Raw genomic sequence first — 12120 nt, forward strand, 5'->3', positions numbered from 1 at the left:
CGCGGAGGGCTGGAAGAGCCCCCGTCGCGGAGTTGGCGCTCCGGCCCTGGGCTGCTGACGGTCGCTGAGGAACTTCCAATCGGCTGAGCGCCTCTCGGGGGCGGCGGTTTGAAACCTGGCGGGGGAAGCCAGGCGGGCGGACGGGCCGGCTGGGCGCCGCCACTCTCAGCCGCGACCTCTGCCTCGCGGGCCCGTCAGCCCGGTGGCCCCTCAGCGCTGTCGCTCCGGTCCCAGTCGACCCTTCCTCCCGCGCCCCTCCGGTTTCGGGGTCTCACTTTCTGAATCGCACACCTTCTCCTTGGAAGGTGGGACCACCGCTTCCTTGACAGGAACCGCGTTTTGCCGGCGGTAACTTCAGAGTTCTTTCAGTTCCGCGTAGCACTGCCCGGGGGTCTCGGGCATTCTTGCGCCCTGCACCCCGGGCGCTGGCCGTGGACTGCGCGCTGGGGCTCTCGGAGCATGCAGGTTACTCCGAGCGGAATACGGAGTGACGGGGCAGGGCCCGAACCTCTGTTGTCCTGGGAGTTGAGGGAGACCCGTGGGAACCCCTTGGGAAGCTGGATAGTGGGCAGCGGAGCTCGCACAGCGGGACAGGTGGAACCAGCTCCCTGCCTTCGAGCGGTGGCTTGCAGCGGGTCGTCACCTCTCGTCCCATCCCCCTCGCCCCGGAACTCCCCTCCCCCGGTGTCAGGGCGCCACGGAAAGTCTGCCTGTCCTGCCTAGACCCCACAGACGGTCCAAGTAACCGGAACAGAGTTTTCAGAATTGTAACGGAGTGTTCTGAGTGAAGTGTTGAGCAGCCACACGACGTAAGACTCAAAGTGCTGCACGCTCTTGTAATCTGATGTGGTTGGTTTATGAATTCTAGAGCCAAGTAGGTAGATTGTGTGTGCTAATTTCGTAAGAGGAACAACAAAGCACAGTTTTATAAAGTATTTTATCATAAAGCATCGTGAAATTGTTCAAAGGCTTATCCCAAGTTTACAGGATTGTTACTGCAGGTAGCTTTTTTCTTTAATAACTGAACAGGTTCTTTAGTACGCAGTTTCTCAGTTCTTTTAGTTAATTACCAGGTATCCTTGCATGCACATCATGGAATCTGAGGTACTGTAATTAAGTTGTATCTTGTTTTCGGAATGTCCACTCGACCTGTTTTACTTGTGCTTCTGTGGATATATTTGGGGAATGCACACGAAGTTTTCCGGATTGGACATTGATGTAAAATAAATATGAGGTGCGTTTTTTTCCATACTCCTCACGCAGACTTTGTAATATACCTCAGAATTTTAAAAATGTATTTTTTTTTTGGATAAAATAGCATTCTTTTAGCAGACTACTTTTGAGAAGTTAAACAAATGTGCTTCTGAATTGTATTTGAACAGGACAGGCTTGCAAGAAGAAGTAATTTAATTCCTGCTCTTTGTTCTTTTTGAATATTTGTCCTTTTAATAAAGTTCTTGATTGGAATACACTCCTTTCTTGAGTGAAATTTATTAATTAGAATTCATAAACTTTCATTACTAGAGTAAGGTCAGTTTGTGCATTTTCAGTATATTTGTTGTGTAGGATCTGAAAGCATTAAAGAACTATTTTACATATATGAAAAATCATAATGAACTTTTTTTTTCTTGGACTGAAATTTTAGTTTAGATTTGCAACTTTCTGATAAACACCTTCGGTAATGGGGTCAGTTAGGTTCATATCAGTGATTTGACAGAATACAAAGTTTTTGCTGATAGTCCCTAAACTCTGATGCAGATTTACATTGTAAAGGATTTTTATATTATGATCATAGTAAATACATTAGCTCTGTTTATAAAAAATTTTAAAGATATTTTAGGGAGCAAGAGATAGATTACATGGGTGCATTAAAGAGAAATTATTCTGGGGATGGGTGTTTGGCGTAGTGGTTAAGATATGACTTGTGGGGCCGGCGCTGTGGCTCACTTGGGCACCAGCATCCGATATGGGCGCTGGGTTCTAGTCCCAGCTGCTCCTCTTCCAGTCCACCTCTCTGCTGTGGCCCGGGAAGGCAGTGGAGGATGGCCCAGGTGCTCGGGCCCCTGCACCCGCATGGGAGACCGGGAGGAAGCACCTGGCTCCTGGCTTCAGATGGGCGCAGCTCGCCAGCTGTAGCATCCATTTGTGGGGTGAACCAGTAGAAGGAAGACCTTTCTCTCTGTCTCTCTCACTGTCCAATTCTGCCTGTCAAATAAAAAAAAATAAAAATAATAATAATAAAAAGATATGATTTGGGACATCCATGCCCTCTATCAGAGTGCCTGGTTTGAAGGTCTGGTTCCACTCTCCATTCCAGCTTGCTGCTGGTGTGCACCCTTACAGGCAGCAGGTGATAGCTTGAGAAGACGGACCCCTCTCATGTCTGGGACCTTGATTGAGTTCAAAACTCCTGCTTTTGGTCAGCCCCAGCCCCAGCTGCTGCAGGCATTTGGGGAGTGGACCAGTAGGTTGGAGATCTGTCTCTTTGCCTTTCAAATAAATAGGAAAATAATTTCAGGTTTATATCTTGTACGTATAACCCCAAAATTGTTGAAGTCTTTAGTGTATACATTGGGAAAGTTAATATACACAGTCATTAGAAAAGCCTCTGCTGGGGCCTGCGCCATGGCTCACTTGGTTAATCCTCCACCTGCAGCGCCGGCATCCCATATGGGTGCCAGGTTCTAGTCCCGGTTGCTCCTCTTCTAGTCCAGCTCTCTGCTGTGGCCCAGGAGGGCAGTGGAGGATGGCCCAAGTGCTTGGGCCCCTGCACCCGCATGGGAGACCAGGAGAAGTACCTGGCTCCTGCCATTGGATCAGCGCGGTGCGCCAGCCACAGTGCACTGGCCGTGGCGGCCATTGGAGGGTGAACCAACGGCAAAGGAAGACCTTTCTCTCTGTCTCTCTCTCTCACTGTCCACTCTGCCTGTCAAAAAAAAAAAAAATTTCTTCATTAGTGAAGAAATATGTAATTTATGATTAAAAATCTTTAGACTGTATTTCTTTAGTTGGAAATAGCTTAATTTGGATTGTTAGAGGAATGTTAAAATGTTCTTTTGTCAATAAGAGTTTGAGACAAATATGATTGCGTTGCGTAGTACAAATATATCTGAACACTGCCGTACTCAGAAGTACTATTCAGCTTTGTAAACTATTCATTTATCCTCTTGAATCACTTCAGTAAGAGAATGCTGCTTTTTGGGAGTGTGTTTATGAGAAATACTTAGTAACTGAGTGAAATGACTAAGAGACATCTTAAAAGTTTCAGTTTTGTCAGGGTGTCAGATAAGTAGTTGATGATGACATATCTTAGTGTGTGTCATGAAATTGTTCACAAATAGTATATTTATAATAGTAGATTTGGCTAAGTAAATGCAGGTGTACAGTATTTGCCTGTTTTGACTTTATAGTTAAAATACATTATCATATAAGGGTAGTTCAAAAAGATCATGGAAATTTTCATTAATTCTATTTTTCCATGAAGTTTTTGAAATATCTTACATCTGCTTTTTGTTGGAAACTACCAAATGATTAAAAAGTTTTTTAAAAGTTACATTTTTTTTATTAAACTGAGAAGTAGGGAAACAGTAAGAACTTCTATACACTGATTCACTCCTGAAATGCCTAGAGTGGCTGGCCAAAGCCAGGAGCCAGAAACTCAATCCAGGTCTAACATGGGTGTGAGGAACCCAGTTACTTAATTTGTCATATGGCTGCCTGCCATCTGCATTGGTGGGAAGCTAAGATCTGGAGCACAGTAGTATGCAGGTATCTTAACCACTAGGCCAAATGCCAGAACCTTCTCTTTTTTTAGACATCTGTTTATTTGAAGGGCAGAGTTACAGAGAGACAGAAGCAGAGAGAGGGAGAAAGAGAGAAAGACAGGGAGAGGTCTTCCATCCATTGGTTCACTCCCCAGTTGGTTGCAACAGCTGGAGCTGCGCTGATCCAGAGCCAGGTGCTTCTTCCAGGTCTTCAATGCGGGTACAGGGGCCCAAGGACCTGGACCATCTTTCACTGCCTTCCTAGGCCATAGCAGAGAGTGAGATCAGAAGTGGAGCAGCTGGGACTCGAACTGGCGCCCATATAAGATACTGGCACCGCAGGTGACGGCTTTACCCCCTATACCACAGCACTGGTCCCCAGAATTTTCAAGAGTCTGAGAACTTCTATTTGAACTTGCTCTTAAAAAGGAGAAACCCAGAGCTCTGAGAGGTTAATTTTGGCTCAGAGTTTCACAGCAAAGATGAAGCCTGTAATCTAGGTCTAACCCTGGTTCTTTCATTTTCTAGTATGTTTTGTGTTCCTATTTAAAAAAATTTTTTTGGGGCTGGCATTGTGGTGCAGTGTGTTTAAGCTGCTGCTTGGGAACCCACATCTGATATTGGAGCACCTATTTGAGTCTTGGCTGCTCTGCTTCCATTCCAGCTCCCTGCCAGTGCACCTGGGAAGGCAGCAGATGATGGCCCCAGTAATTGGGCCCCTGTCGTACACATGGGAGATCCAGATGGAGTTCCAGCTCTTGGTTTCAGCTGGGCCAACCCCTGGATATTGTGGTCATCTGAAGAGTGAACCAGTGAATAGAAGATTGTCTCTCTCTCTCTCACTCTGCCTTTCAAATAAATTGAAATTATTTGAAAGTGACATCTTTCATCTGCTGGCACTCTGGCATTATAGGTGGCAACTTAACCTGTTGGGTCACAGTTCTGGCTCTCTGTATGTAGGTAGCACTGTAGGTAAGAGTAACGTGTCACAAACTATTACCTGCAAAAGGGTCAGCATTATATTTTCAGTGTCTTGTACAGGGTTAGACATTATAATACACAGTTAGAAACCATATTGAATTTTAAAATATGCTCCAGATTGGCAAACATGTTTCATTGATCTTAAATCAGAACACTTTTTTAGAAAGCCAGCATTGTGGTGTAGCTGGTTAAGCCTCTGCCTGTGATACCAGCATCCCACATGGGCACTGATTCAAGTACCAGCTGCTCCACTTCTGATCCAGCTTCCTGCTAATGTGCCTGGGAAAGCAGCAGAGGATGGCCCAAATGTTTGGGCTCCTGCCACCCACGTGGGAGACCAGGAAGAAGCTCCTGGTTTCGATCTGGCCCAACCTTGGCTGTTGAGGCTGTTTGGGGAGTGAACCAGCTGATGGAAGAGCTCTCTCTCTAACTCTGCCTTTCAAATAAATCTTAAAAAAAAATTCCTTTTTAAAAATAAGTTTCTTTTCTTGAAAATCCCTGTTTTTAGTATTTGTTTTAAAAGCCTGTGAACATGACCTCAGTGGTTAGATATAAGTATTGATATAGGGCTAACTAGGTCTGGTGTATTTTTTCTTAGGAATTGTGCTGGTTTTTAAGATAGTTGATGACAGTTTTTTAATAGATAATAAAAATAGGTTATTTTTTGGAAATATTAAGCATCTTTTAGGCCAGCTCTTTTATAGTTGCTAGGTTGTAGTAATATGTTTTCTGTGCTTTTTGTTTTATTGAAAGTTCTAAAATATTTATGTGGCACAGCGGGTTAAGCTGCTACTTGCAGTGCCTCTGGCATCCCATGTGGATGCTAGTTGGAGTCTTGGCTACTCCATGTCTGATCCACCTTCCTGCTAATGGGCCTGGTAAAGCAGCAGAAGATGGCCCAAGTACTTGGGCTCTTGCCACCCACAAAGGAGACCTAAATGGATGGAATTCGAGACTCCTGGTCTGGCCCCTGGCCACTGTAGCCATCTGGGGGAGTGAACTAGTGAATGGAACAGATCTCTCTCTCTCTCTCTCTCTCTCTCTCTCTCTCTCTCTAATTGTTCTGTCTCTGCCTTTCAAATAAATAATAAATACTTTTTTATTTATTTGAAAGTGTTACAGAGAAGGAGGGAGGGAGGGAGAGAGAGGGATATCTTCCATCTGTTGCTTCATTCCCCAAATGGCCGCAACAACCAGGGCTAGGCCAAACTGAAGCCAGGAGCCACAAGTTTCTTCTGGGTCTCCCAGATGGTTGGGGGGCCCAAGCACTTAGGCCATCTTCCACTGCTTTCCCAGGCACATTACTAGGGAGCTGGATCAGAAGTGGAGCTGGGACTCAAACCAGCTCTGATATAGGATGCCAGGATTGCAGGCAGCTGTTTTACCCACTATGCCACAATGCCAGTCCCAATAAATAAATCTTTAAAAATGTTATTTACTTGATGGGGGGAGGGTGGTGGGACTGAATGAAACTGAAAATGCTCCCGTACACTGGTTCACTTCCCAAATGCCCACAGTGGCCAGGACTGATCTGAGGCTGATGTTAGGAGCTGGGAGCGCAATCCAGGTGTCCCACGTCGGTGGCAGGAACCCAGTCTCTTCAGCCACCTGTGCTAGCTAGAAGCTGGAATCAGGAGCAGAGGTGGGTGTGGAATCCAGGACTCCATCTGTGATGCAAGCATCTTACCTGCTAGGCCAAATGTCCTCCCCTCATCTGTGCCGCACCCCCCCCCCCCCCCCCGCTTTAGAAATTATTTTATTTGAAAGAGTTAGAGGGGAGAGACACATCTTCAGCCACTGGTTCACTCCCCAGGTGATTGCAACAGGCAGGGCTGTACCATATGTTGCAGAGAGCAGTGATGTCCAATAGAACTTTATGCAGAAACTATTCGACATCTGTACTGTCTAGTATGGCAACCCAAAGCTGCAGAAAGCCATTGATCACCTGAAATGTGGCTAGTGTGACTGAGAAGCTAGTTAGTAGCTGTCACTTTGGAGTGCGTTAAGTTTAGAGGTTTTGAAATGAGTGACTTAGAACTACACTTTCAGAATTCTCTGATCTGTGAAGTGACCTTTTGATAAAAATATATAAATGAATATGTAGACACATGAAATAGGGAAAGTCTAGTCTCTTTCAAATTATAGGAGAAATTTTGAGGCTGGAATAACTTTATTTTCTTTATTTACTTGGAAGGCAGAGATAATCGGAGATTTCCATCTACTGATTCACTCCCCAAATGCCTGCAATAGTCAGGACTGAGCCAGGTCTGTCAGGAGCCCCGAACTCAATCTGGGGTCTCACGTTGGTGTTGGTGGCAGGTACCCAATCACTTGAACCATCACCTGTTGCCTCCCAGGGATTATTAGCAGGAAGCTGTGTGGGTAGCAGAGGCAAAACTTGATCCCAGGTACTCATGTGTAGGAGGATGTCATTCTCCCAACCTTTGGCCTAACCTGTTGCACCTTGACACCAGAACTCTTTAGTTCACCTATCAATCTGTGAAGAACTCAAGGGTACTTGATGACTTTTTCTTTATTTTCTTAACTTTTTGAAAGGATTTAGAGAGGGATAGAGAGATACTGATCTTCTACGCGATGGTTCACTCCCCAGATGACCACAGGTAGAATTCGGGTCTCCTATGTGGATAGCTTGGGCCATCTTTGCTTTCCCAGGCACATTAAGCAGGGAGCCTGGATCAGAAGTGGTACAGCCAGACTCAAGACTGGTGCTCATAAGGGAGGCTGTGCAGCTTCACTCTCTGTGTTCCACAGCGCTGGTCTCTTGATAACTTTTTAAAAAATTTTGTTAAAAGTGTGTTAAGTAGTAAGAGCATGAGCATGAAAAGATGGACAGCATCCTTTTTCCTTTCTTGAGGCAACCATTTTTTGTTGTCTTTTAAAAGATTTTCTTCTGGGTGTGTTTTAAATGTGACAATAATTATGATAAATGGCTAATGCACTGAACACTTCTATTTTTAACCTTAAATATAATTTGAAGATTATTTTGTGTTTAATGTATAGAGATGCCTTGTTCCTTTTGGTAGTTTGAGTGTTTTTTATATGTGTATGTTTTTAAAGTTTTTTAAAAAATTTTTTTGTATTTGAAAGGCAGAGTTACAGAGAGAGGGAGAGGGAGAGAAAGAGAGAGTGAGATCTTTGCTGGTTCACTTCTCAAATGGCTGCAATGATTGGGGCTGGGCCAAGTAGAAGTCAGGAGCCAGGAATTTCATCTGTGTCTCCCATGTGGGTGGGCAGGATCCAGGTACGTGGGTCATCTTCCACTGCTTTCCCAACCATGCTAGCAAGGAACTGGATTGAAAGTGAAGCATCTAGGACTTAAACTGGCGCCGCAGGCAATGGCTTAACCTGTTATTGTCCAACACTGGTCCTGTTATGTAGATTATGTACTTAGATTGATTTAACCATCCTGCATTATGAATGTTGAGTATCTTTTCAGTCTTGTTAGTACTAACACTGCGATAGATTTCTTAGGATGTATGATATTTTGTTAATACATTTATAAATTCCTAGACGCTTTTACCTTTGGAAGTAACGACTTGAAATGAATTGCTAATGAGGTGATGTGGAAGATAAAAATATTTAAAAATTAGAGATGGGGGATAGCTAAGAATTAAACTGTTAAGGCTTAAAAATAATGAGTTATAAGTCATGTGTTTGCTGTAGGAAGTACAAGTTACTTAACCATGCTGTTTTAGCAGCATGGGGCAAGCATGTAAGTTTTGGGGAAACAGAAAGTACCTGAAAAGATTTCTGAAACAATGTTAATGAGTTAAGTATTTTTCCTTTTTACTTTTGAATACTCTGTTTTGGAACTAGTGTGCTAGACAAGTAAGTTAATATGTGTAGTAAATTGTAATTTGTTTTGAAAAATCCCCTTGTGCAGCAGTGAGGGTTGGGCATTAGATAGAAGATTTTAAGGCAATATACTGTAGTTTGAAATTTTGATGGTAAACTATTAGATTAAGGGTAGTTGGAACATAGTTTTTAAAGATCAGCTTGTTTATTACTGTGTAGTGCTGTGACTATGTAATGTCAGTACTACTTTTGGATTCCAAAATAAAGGCATAAGAAATTGCTTTTTGCACACATTTTAATAGCTAACATGGCCGTTTCTTTAAGAGCAGATGGTGTTTTAGGTCCAGAACCGTAAAGAGATAGCCAACAAAGCTATTTAAAGATTTTTGTCCATTTATAAATAGCTGATAGTCCAACACTTCCTGTAATAGCTGTTCTAAGCGTGCACTGTGCAGGATAAAAGAGAGTCTCAAGAGAGACGACAGGATGTAATTTAGGATACAAGTGTGCAGCAGTAATTTTTTATTGAGGGTTTGCATTCTTGTCCAGAAGTAAATGATGGATCAAAGAGAAATAAAAATCTATAAAGTCCTTAACTAATTAATGCCCTTAGAAAATATTTTTAATTTCAAATACAGTGTCTTGCTAAAGGAAAAAAGACACCCTCCTTCTGGAGGCTTTAAGCCTGCTGGGTATATTCTATTTTAAAAACATTATTTCAATAGGCTTTGTGGTGGATGATCTCAGTTACTAAGCTGAATGTGAATAGCGATTGGATTTAATTACCGCGTAGGGTGGTTGACTTTGTTCTGTGACCATATACTGAAACCCAATGTGGTAAATGTTTTGCAGATATTTGTAGATATTTACATTTAGACAGAAAGGTAAATCCATGGTTGCTGGAAAACTAAGGGTCTTCCCGGTGCATGAGTTATGTTTTTCCTTAGGAAAGGTATTTTTGTTAAAATTGTTAAAGGTGCCAAGCAATTTGAGCCACAAGGTTTAGCTTTTCCCGAAAGTTAGTTTCCTTGTCTCGTTCTCCTTTTGCAATGTAATTCTTATAGCTATATTTTAAGAGTGACTTAGATCCTGAGTAACTCATATTATTTTAGAATTAAGTACAAATTGAAGAAAATTGTCTTTCTTTTGAAATCTCTCAAGTACAGTTATACGTTACTTAACGATGGGGAAATGCATCAATAGGCAATTACCTCCTTGTGAGAGCGTCATAGAGTGCACTTACACAACCCAGATTGCTGAAGGTCAGCCACTTGATGTGGCCTCTTGATGCAATTGGGAGACAGAGTAAACAGACATATGAGGCTGCTGCTGGTATATCCAGGCGTACTGTCAACTTAGAAGGAGTGTACTCTAACAAAGAGCAAAAAATATAGTATAGAAATACATAAACCAGTAACTGTCGTTTTCTTTTTATTTAAAAGACAGAGTTACAGAGAGAGAGAGATTGAGATTGAGATCTCCCATGTGCTGGTTCACTCCCCGGATTGCCACAAGGGCTAGAGCTGGGCCATTCTGAAGCCAGGAGCTTCATTCAGGTCTCCCATATAGGTACACTTGGGGCATCCTCTGCTGCTTTTCCAGTCACATTAGCAGGGACCCAAATTGGAAGTGGAGCAGCTGAGACTTGAGCCAGTGCCCTTAGGGCATGCTAGTGCTGCAGCCAGTGGCTTAACTCGCTATAGGGGGTGCACTGGGCCTTACAGTCATTTTATTATTGTTATCAGATATTGTGTACTGAACATGATTGTCTTGCTGTACTTTTATATGACTAGTAGGGCAGTAAGTAAGCACAGTAAAAAATATACCAGCATTTCCACATTGCTGCGACATCACCCAGGCAATAGGCATTTTCGGCTCCATTACCATTTTATGAGACCACCTTCATATATATAATCCATTGTTGACTATGATTTAGTTGTGCGTGGTCAAACAAACTTATGAACAGTCGCACATAAAATGAAAAGTAAAAAGTAAAAGCCTTCCTTCTTGCTGCCCATTTCCAATAACCCTTTACTTTTCAGAGATAGCAGTTGTACCATTACGCCCTAAATAATATCTTTATAATTCTGTGTCTTGATTTATCGGCTTTCGGCAGTTTCTTTTGACTTTCCATTAGAAAAGCTGAGCAATTTGGTGAAGTCCCTTCCTGGTTTTCTTTTCCCCATCTTAACCTTCAAACCTGTTATATTTGTCATTTAAAAGTTTTAAAAAAGATTTATTTATTTGAAAGGCAGTGTGATAGAAACAGTGTGATTGATTGTCAATCTGCTGTTTCACTTCCTAAGTGGCCATCACAGCCTGGGTAGGACCAGGCTGAAGCCAGGAGCCATGAACTCCATCTACATCTCCTATGTGGGTGACAGGGACCAAAGTACCTGAGTTACCATCTGCTGCTTCCCAGGCACATTAGCAGGAAGCTAGATTTGAAGCAGAGTAGCTGGGACTCAATTTATGTGCCAACATAGGATTCTGGCAGCTTAGCCTACTGGGCCACAATACCTGCCCCTGTTTTAAATTGTTTTTGTGGCAAATATTGTTATGACTTTAAATTACAAACTTAAATTTCCTTCATTTATCGATCTAGATATTATCTTTGTTCTTTCTGATATGAATGTTAAAGTAATATAACTTTCCAATTATTTTTCTCCATTCCCCCAGTTTTTAAAGTATGATTTTTATAATATCTTATATTTAAGGCTTTTTTTGCCCAGGGATTTAGAATTGTCTAAAAAGTGAGTCTTGGAAACCATTTATGATTAAGAAATTATTCACGGGCTGGCACTGTGGCGTAGTAGGCTAAGCCTCCACCTGGGGTACCAGCATCCCGTATGGGCACCAGTTCATGTCCTGGCTGTTCCTCTTCTGATCCAGCTGTTTTCTTTGGTTCTTATTTATTTATTTTTGGTTTGCTGAAGATTTTTTTAAAAAATATTTATTATTTGAATGAGTTAGAGATAGAGACATAGAAAGAGAGAGGTCTTCCATCTGCTGCTTCATTTCCCCATTGGCCACCTTGGCTGGAGCTGCGCTGATCTGAAGCCAGGAGCCAGGAGCTTTCTCTGGGTCTTTCCACGCAGGTGCAGGGGCCCAAGGACTTGGCCATCCTTTACTGCTTTCCCGGGCCATATCAGGCATCCCAAGCCGTGGCTTAAACTGCTGCACTACAACTGTATTGTGTTTTAATTTTTTAAAAAATTTATTTGATTATTTCCTCTGTTGCCTTAATGTTCTGTTTTTCAAGTGTGTTTATTTACAAATGTTAACCTTTTAGATGCTATCTTCCATTTCTCTTAAATTCATTCTCAGTATTTTCAACTCTTTCTCCTTTCCATTGTGGGAAATTTCCCTTATTTAATCTTATAGGTTACTAATTTGATGTTTAGTGGGGGCTGCCATTTTTTATTCCACATGCTCTGAATTCAGGAATCTGAGTTTATAAAATAAATAACTCCCCTATTAATATTTTGGTTGTTTATAGTGTTTCACTATTATAAAATTCTAATGTAAATTTTTTTGTATTTATCATGTGATTTCTTTT

The 12120-nt window shown here is 42.3% G+C and overlaps 1 protein-coding gene across 8 annotated transcripts in view; it reads left to right on the forward strand.

The window, feature by feature from the left end:
- Window positions 1-12120, forward strand: part of CDK19 (cyclin dependent kinase 19) — a 192052-nt gene that overhangs the window by 743 nt on the left and 179189 nt on the right. The window contains exon 1 of one of the 8 annotated variants that reach the window (XM_051854408.2): window positions 1-12120. This exon is cut by the window's right edge and continues 17423 nt beyond it. The exons of the other annotated variants lie outside the window; for them this stretch is intronic. The gene's annotated coding sequence lies outside the window, so the exon portion shown is untranslated. 8 annotated transcript variants of the gene reach the window in all.

The sequence above is a fragment of the Oryctolagus cuniculus genome, chromosome 5, assembly GCF_964237555.1.
Source record: "Oryctolagus cuniculus chromosome 5, mOryCun1.1, whole genome shotgun sequence".
In the NCBI taxonomy this organism is placed as follows: Eukaryota; Metazoa; Chordata; class Mammalia; order Lagomorpha; family Leporidae; genus Oryctolagus; species Oryctolagus cuniculus.